Raw genomic sequence first — 8,382 nt, forward strand, 5'->3', positions numbered from 1 at the left:
GATTGTAAAATTGATAAATTTGGCTGGGTGCGGTGGCTCACGCCTCTAATCCCAGCACTTTGGGAGGCCGAGGTGGGCAGATCACGAGGTCAGGAGATCGAGACCATCCTGGCTAACAGGATGAAACCCCATCTCTACTAAAAATACAAAATATTAGCCAGGCATGGTGGTGCATGGTGGCGGGCGCCGGTAGTCCCAGCTACTTAGGAGGCTGAGGCAGGAGAATGGTGTGAACCGGGGAGGCAGAGCTTGCAGTGAGCTGAGATCTCGCCACTGCACTCCAGCCTGGGTGACAGAGCGAGACTCTGTCTCAAAAGAAAACAAAAAAAAAGATTGATAAATTCATGTTGGGCTTCAGAAGGCACGCTGAATTTTGAACATGTCTGGTGTGAGTTAAAATTTGCCATAACTCTTAAGTATATTTGGCTGCTCTGTGAGGAATTTAAAATTATATCCCTTGATTTCTTAGTCATCTTCTGTTTGAATTCTTTTGCCCAAAATTGTGCAAGGCAATAGATTCAGAGTTTCGGAGTTCTTTGGAACACTTGACTTAAAGATGTAATCCTAATAGGTGTTTCCTTTTCTGCTGTCCTTGGCGCCCCCACCCACCCCCCTTTCAAAGCACATATTAATATAATAAAGCTCCTGAAAAGTCTAATAGGTCAGACAAGACTTTTAAAGCTTTAACCACTGGGTTCAGTAGCACATGGCTGTAATCCCAATGCTTTGGGAGGCTGAGGTGGCAGCCTTGCTGGGGCCTGTGGTTCAAGACCAGCCTGGGTGACGTGGTGAGACCCTGTTTCTACAAAAAAATTTAAAAATTAGCTGGGCATGGTGGTGTGCACCTGTGGTCCCAGCTATTTGGGAGGCTGAGGTGTGAAGATCACTTGAGCACGGAGGCTGTGGTGAGCCGTGTTCATGCCATTACACTCCAGCATGAGGGACAGAGTGGGACCCTGTCTCCAATAAATAACAAACAAAAACTTCAACCTAGTGTTTTTCTAACTTTTTGAACAGGAAAGCCATTTATTGGCTATGTGAACTTATCTCACCTTTAGACGGGGAGACGCCTTCATAATGGTGATGTGAGCATTCAGAAAATGAGTTTGTAAAGCATTTAGCATGCTGCTGGGCTTGTAAGACCTGATGAGATCGTCCTGCTTTTTACGTATATGTGTTCTTGACTTACAGTCTAATTTGACGATACCAGGCCAACAGATTGAAAACAGAAACTGTAATTGGGATGGAGGGTCATTTGTGGCAGGCTTTGTGGAGAAAATGGGTTTGAAGGGAGCTATAGTGAGTTGGATAGAATTTAGCAAGTTGGGAAGTATGGCAATCTTAAGTTGTTTCTCTGAATATCCTCAAATGTTTGTAAATTTCCAAATCACTTGACTTTTAAATATTCTCTTATGGATTCTAGATTTAATATAAGTTGAAAGACATTTGAAGTACTGAAAAATCTAAATTAGCGCTGTCCATTAGAACTTTCTGTGATGATAAAGACATAGCTGTGCTGTTCAGCTTGCCAGTCACTAGCCACATGTGACTGTTGAGCATGTAAAATGTGGTTAACATGACTGAGGAACTACACTGTAAATTGTACTTAATGTCAATTAATTTACATTTAAAATTAAATAGACCCACGTGGCTGTGAGCTACCATAATAGACAGAAACAAAGTGAGCTCAGAATGAAATTAAAGATTTGTTGCCCAATAAATCTAATACGGAGAAAACCTACTTACAGTTAATTTTTTTGTAATTGATAAATTGACTATATAATGTTGTTTTTGTTGTTGTAGGTCTCCAATTGAGAAACATGGCACTGTTTTTCCTGCACTCTACCCACCTATTGCTGGACTTCTGTTGTACAAGTTGGCAAACACTGGCTGGAACTGGGCTGCAATAAAACATGCCAGTTATCAATGCTGACAAGAGCCTAACAAGTGCCAACTTACAGATGATTACGCATTTGGAATTCTAATGAACTGTTTTAACCTTCAGGAAGAATTGTAAAGACCTGTACATAGCACAACATGATCCGGATAATATATATACTGTTCATGTACATCCACAAATACACCTTGTACCAAATAATGCTTTCTTGTAGTAGAATAAGAATCGTGTAAATTCTAAAAGATTTTAGCAGGTTTTCTTTCCTATTCATTGTTTCTTATCAGTTTAAAAGGATTCCTTTAAGCATGTCAGATAAAAAGCAATTAGGATTAAAAGTTTCCATTTAATTTCCCTTAAACCATTGAGGCTTCATTAAACTCTTTTCACTTACTAAACTTTTGTATCTTCTTTGTTTTGACACACTCCCCTTTGCTTTTATCTCTTATCTGCCAGAATGTTCTCAAATGATTTAGTTCCAATACTGAAATACTTAATGAGCAATTACTTGATTTTTAATGATGACTTCGAAGGAGTCATCACTAGGTGCTTTGTCCTTTTTGTATTCTAGTTGCACCCACCTCTTGGATTGGATATAGCAATAACATTTATTGGCTGTTGTGAGCTCTTGATCCCAGTCATTACCCCCCGAGAACTAAAAATAGATGGTTCTTAATTCAACTTACGGAAAATTTCCCCCAAACGATAGCAAATCTGACTTTTCCCCCTTCAGTTGCCTGGTATTAAGGTTGGATAAATGAAGCATGCACAGCTACAGGCTTTCTCCTTAACTTCTGGGTTTGCTATTACAAATACTATTTACTCTCATACCCTTCTCCTTAGTCCTTCATATTTCTTTGCCTCTATTCTTCTATACTGCAGATTTTTCTCATCTATTGTACAAAGAAATTGCGATGTATATTTTCATGTAATTTGATTTTGGAATTCTGTCACCTTATGTAGTGAGTTCTTCCAAAATATAATTTTTTTTCAATAATTGTCAAGTTGTTGGCTTTTATTGTACTGAATGAAGGCTATAATACTGAATGCCAGAGAAGTGGTTTAGGAAAATCTCAGGTTGATTCCTTATGCAAATGAACTTTTAATACTTGAAAATCACATGGCCATGGCAGTATATGTATTTGGTTCTATCCAGACTCTTATGTGAATCTAAAAGCATTACAGGGGTAAACACTTTGCTATTTGACGTATCCCATCACTAACAATAGTACACTTGGATTTGATTAATGTTTGAGCTTATATTTCATATCATACCATTTTCTGAAACAACTTAAGCAATTGGTAAAATGAACATGCGCAGTGTTAAAGGCAGGCCCTAGGCTCCTTTATGTTGATTGTGAGGTTGTGTGTGGGAAGTAGTCTTTGGCTTATAAGGGATAGAACTTGAAACAGTAGCAGATGGGACATGGTGTTTGATTGTGAGAATCAGTGAGAATTCGTGCATCTCTGCTCTGGGGGGTTTGCAGAAATGCTTTGGCAGAAGAGTGAAGGAACTGCTGCCAAGAGCCCAGACCTCTACAAACGTTGTATGTCCTTTTTTAAGCAGAAATAAAATGGTTGAGGATGTCGTCACAGTAGAGAGTGATTTTTTTCTAAACCCCTGTCTGTTCTCTACTCTGAAGCATTATAAAAATCCGTAAACATTATACAAACCCACAAACCTTATAAAAACCCATAAATGTGTTGTGACTGGAAATTGATTCATTGGAAACCAGTTTTCTTCAAGAACTTTGTGACTTGGTTTTTTTCCAAAGACTCTGTAAAAATAGTTGCCCCAAAATGTCAGCACTGTACACCCTCAAGGGACTTGGAATGCAATCCTTTTTACTTCTTCTTTTTTTTTTTTTTTTTTTTAGAAACTGGGTCTCTCTGTCACCCAGGCTGGAGTGCAGTGGCAACGATCATACCTAACTGCAGCTTTGACCTCCTGGGCTCAAGTGATCCTCCTGCCTCAGCCTCCTGAGTAGCTAGGACTATAAGTGTATGTTACCATGCCTGGCTAATAAAAAAATATTTTTTAAAGAGATGGGATCCCTCCCTTTTTACTCTTAAATCAGAAATTGTTCACATGGTGGTTGCTTGTGGCAAAATGGAGTTAGAATTTTGCTCTCCTATTGCTGTAATTCTGCCAGCAATCTATTGAGGTGAAACTTGGGATCTGACTCTTCAGCAAGCAGCAAATGACCTAGTAACTCAGGGACAACTATTTTTGAACTTTAAGTGCCACTTTAATGCAGTTACTTTGATAAAACCATGTGGTTTTTTTGTTTGTTTGTTTGTTTTTTTTAGGGCTAGCTCTACGGGAGTGGAAGTAAGAGCCAGGAATGAGTGCGTCTCTCTCCACGTGCTTTTCCATCTAGTGCCCTGACTCTGTTACACACTGAAACAGGCCTACCTAGATGTTACGACTTCCCTTCCTCTGTCAGAGATGTCATCTGTGCCTTTCTCAGTGTTCATCTGATAATGTAAATTTAAATGCCTCTACATTTGATATGAAACCCACACTCAGGTGACACTGAGCCAGGTGGCTTTTGTTCCACCAGTGCCTCACCATCGATGTGAGGCGATTCTTCTCTGCTTTAGGAAAACGATATTTTCCCCCTAAACTTGTGCCAACCATCAACAACATCTCCTTAGATCTTATGGATTGTAGAACTGTTGGCTGTTTCCTGAATTTATTCCAAGTTCTTGTAGAGGCATGTAGATTTCAGTCTGTGCTCGTATGGGATAGACGATCTCAGTGGCTTTCTGGCCTCTTGAGTTTAAAATCCATATGAGGTTGACTTCTTGTTATTCTAAGGTAACGTGTGTGAGGTTATTCCACTAGTACTGTGATCACGTGGGTGTCAGTATCTTTAACGGCCTTCATTCTTGGTTGTGAAATTTGATTTGATGTGCTTGCTCACCCTCTACAAATTGGCCCGCTCTGGGCTGTGGTGCCTGTGTATCTTTGCCCCTCTGGTCTCCAGTTGGTGGAATTACCTTTTTTTTGTACTGCCACTTCTCAGCATCTTTGAAATTTGACATAATGTTGCTTCGTTTCAGTTTTTTTAGTTCTGTAATTTGTTGATTGTATTTAACTATGTGAGTTCTGTTGTGATGTTGACTGTATTGTAAAGCACCTCATTCATGTGATGGGTGCTCTATAAATCAATAAATGACGACTTAGAGGCTGTATCATGAGCTATTTTGGTTTTAGGATGCAGGTCTCGAAAGCAAATTGTGGGACTCTTTCTGTATAAACAGCACATGATGCCAAAGGGACCACAGGGAAACCTCGTATTTCACAGACTTTAAAGAAGGAACCAGAGATGGTAGGTTACCTTCCAACCTGATAATGATGCTCTTTAGATTTCCAGGACGTGGCCACGCACCATTTTAACTCAGAGTCTGTGTGCACTGTGATTTAGAACCTTCGAGTGAGCACATATTAGAACATTATTGGGGATTTTGCCTTTGGCCTCAACTGGCTTGACCATAAAGCTAAGCTAGAAGGTGAGGAACCCAGACTCAAATGTGAACTGTCACAGTCACCACTGTCCTCTAAACAGATGGGAAAATGCCCCAATATCTGCCCCCTTGCCCAGGGGTCCTTTAGTAAGTTACTGACGAAAGAGGTAAGACTGAGTAGAGGACCTTCTTTACAAGACATACAAGATATCAACATGCAGCTTCTTATCCTGAATCCTTACAGATAGTTCGTACGGAGTTAGTGTTAGGTGTTGAAAGCTTATTTGTCCTTGATATAAATCGCTAGTGACTTTTTTTTTTTTTTTTGAGACGGAGTCTCGCTCTGTAGCCCAGGCTGGAGTGCAGTGGCCGGATCTCAGCTCACTGCAAGCTCCGCCTCCCGGGTTTACGCCATTCTCCTGCCTCAGCCTCTGGAGTAGCTGGGACTACAGGCGCCCGCCACCTCGCCAGGCTAGTTTTTTGTGTTTTTTAGTAGAGGCGGGGTTTCACCGTATTAGCCAGGATGGTCTCGATCTCCTGACCTCGTGATCCGCCCGTCTCGGCCTCCCAAAGTGCTGGGATTACAGGCTTGAGCCACCGCGCCCGGCCGCTAGTGACTATTAAGGCCTCTTCCTTACAAACTCGGAGAAATGAACATGGAGTCACACCTCTTATTCAGCTAAATTATAAACAAGGAATTCCCCTAAGAGGAGTTTTGGGAAGATTAGGGGTTATTTCCAGAGTGCAAATTCTCGACAAATAAATTTAGAATAAACTTGTGGAAGGGTCTGGACAATATCCCCAAACTTACATCAGTTTTAGACATAATCAGCTACTCAAGGTATAGAGCCAAAACGTTGTATTTGCATGCTGCTTCAAATGCAAATGAACAGGTTTTCGATGGTGTATGTGAGGCACTGGGCTTCCAGGAAAGATGTGGATCTCCCTCTCCCTCTCATGGGATAGGGCTAATAACAACCTTATCAAATTCAACCCTTTCTGCCTTGGGGAGGCCCACGACCCTCACAGGATTCAGTTCACAGATCACATTATTTGCTGGGCATGGTATTTCTGGTCAGTTTCAGATGTGTGTAATCTGGCTGCCAAGGCAGGATCAGGCTTTTTGGCTTGTTGAGTTGGTATTCCTCACTGAGCTTTAGTGAAATGATGAAAGAATTTTGAATTCTGTTCACATAGGTAAATAAACGGAAGGAAAAGCCTTTCACAAAAGGCAACCAAACACATCCAAAGACATAGGAGCAGCACAGAAAGTCCTAGGCAAGAAACTTGATTTTTTTCCTCTTCTCAGCAGTATCCAATGTTCACCGCGACTTCCATTTATTCCCAATAAGAGCACTGGAAATCAGGTTTTTCTTTTTGTTGAGCCTCTCTTTTGTGGCAAGCTTGTGCTATGTGTTTTTCCTAAAGGTTTTAGTCACATTCTTAGAAGAAGCTTCCAAAGTAATCATTTCTCATGAGGAAACAGGCTCAGGTTAATTTGCCATCGCTGTAGAGCACACAAGTTGCATGGCTGGGATTCAGTTCCACCGCCTCCCTGACCTACTAGATGCTATTAGCCCTTCTTCACAGGTGAGGAAACCAGAGCCCAGGAACACTGACTTTTCTAGGGTCAGAGAGAGCATGGATGTGTTGAGACTGGTGCTTGACCCAGTTCATCCGAGTACCAGTGGAGGTGTCCTCCTCTTCTCACCCTGCCATAATACCGCACTGCCTCCCGAGTCTGTTCCCCTGTGCTCTTGAAGCTAAGGCAGACAGCATTTATTCCTTTCCTGTTCTTCATGGACCTTGCCTGAGGCAACACCACACTAAGTTCCTCTGAATCTGACTGCAAAACCCGAAGTGGGTCTAAACTGAGCCATGCTCCAGTGCTCAGCTTTTTCAAGACATCTGTACTTCTGGTTATAGCTAATGTTATAGCTCCATCCAAACCTGGTGGGTGTTGTAGTTTACTGAGTACTACGAGTGCTTTATTTCACAGGCTTTACTACATTCTCTGTAACTCTGGGGTTACAGGCCAGTAAGAGTCCCCTCAAAAGACAAGGGGTGGCTGGGCATGGTGGCTCACACCTGTAATCCCAGCACTTTGGGAAGCCGAGGTGGGTGGATCACAAGGTCAGGAGTTCGAGACCAGCCTGACCAATATGGTGAAACCCCGTCCCTGCTATAAATAAAAAATTAGCTGGGCGTGGTGGCATGTGCCTGTAGTCCCAGCTACTCGGGAGGCTGAGGCAGTGAGGATCAGGGAGGCGGAGGTTGCAGTGAGCTGAGATTGCGCCACTGCACTCCAGCCTGGGCAACAGAGCGAGACTCCATCTCAAAAAAAGAAAACAAGCCGGGCGCGGTGGCTCAAGCCTGTAATCCCAGCACTTTGGGAGGCCGAGACGGGCGGATCACGAGGTCAGGAGATCGAGACCATCCTGGCTAACACGGTGAAACCCCGTCTCTACTAAAAATACAAAAAAAAAAAAAAAAAAAAATAGCCGGGCGAGGTGGCGGGCGCCTGTAGTCCCAGCTACTCCGGAGGCTGAGGCAGGAGAATGGCGTAAAACCCGGGAGGCGGAGCTTGCAGTGAGCTGAGATCCGGCCACTGCACTCCAGCCCGGACGAAAGAGCAAGACTCCGTCTCCAAAAAAAAAAAAAAAAAAAAAAAAAAGAAAACAAAACAGACAAGGGCCCAGGGATACAGTTAAGTCATTTCTAAGATGGGTACTTTCACCTCTGGTAGAGAGCTCCTTAGCGTGAGGTTGTGATGAAGAGGCAGTCAAGCCCCTGAGTTGAGCAATCCCTTCAGGCGAGTTCTTCTTCGATCATGGACATCTAGTCCAAGCACACTCTGAAAGGGCACACGTTTGTTTATTCCTGCATGTGTGCTACTCAAAGGGAGAGGGTCTCTGGTTTTCATCAAATTCTCAAAGTGGGTCACGGCTCTCCGAATCTTTAGGAACCATGGATTCTAGTCCCATTTCCTCAGGAAACAGGTAAAATCTGAGATGCAG

At 42.6% G+C, this 8,382-nt stretch overlaps 1 protein-coding gene across 6 annotated transcripts in view; it reads left to right on the forward strand.

Annotated features, from left to right (window-relative positions):
* The window catches only part of UBE2G1 (ubiquitin conjugating enzyme E2 G1), a 106,746-nt gene extending 101,656 nt beyond the window's left edge, over window positions 1-5,090 (forward strand). For all 6 annotated transcript variants that reach the window (XR_004430886.1, XR_004430885.1, XR_004430883.1 and 3 more), the window contains one exon: window positions 1,804-5,090. The gene's annotated coding sequence lies outside the window, so the exon portion shown is untranslated. The remainder of the gene's footprint in view (window positions 1-1,803) is intronic.
* The last annotated feature ends 3,292 nt before the right edge of the window (window positions 5,091-8,382 follow it).

The sequence above is a fragment of the Trachypithecus francoisi genome, unplaced genomic scaffold (assembly GCF_009764315.1).
Source record: "Trachypithecus francoisi isolate TF-2019V2 unplaced genomic scaffold, Tfra_2.0 Lachesis_group20, whole genome shotgun sequence".
Classification (NCBI taxonomy): domain Eukaryota; kingdom Metazoa; phylum Chordata; class Mammalia; order Primates; family Cercopithecidae; genus Trachypithecus; species Trachypithecus francoisi.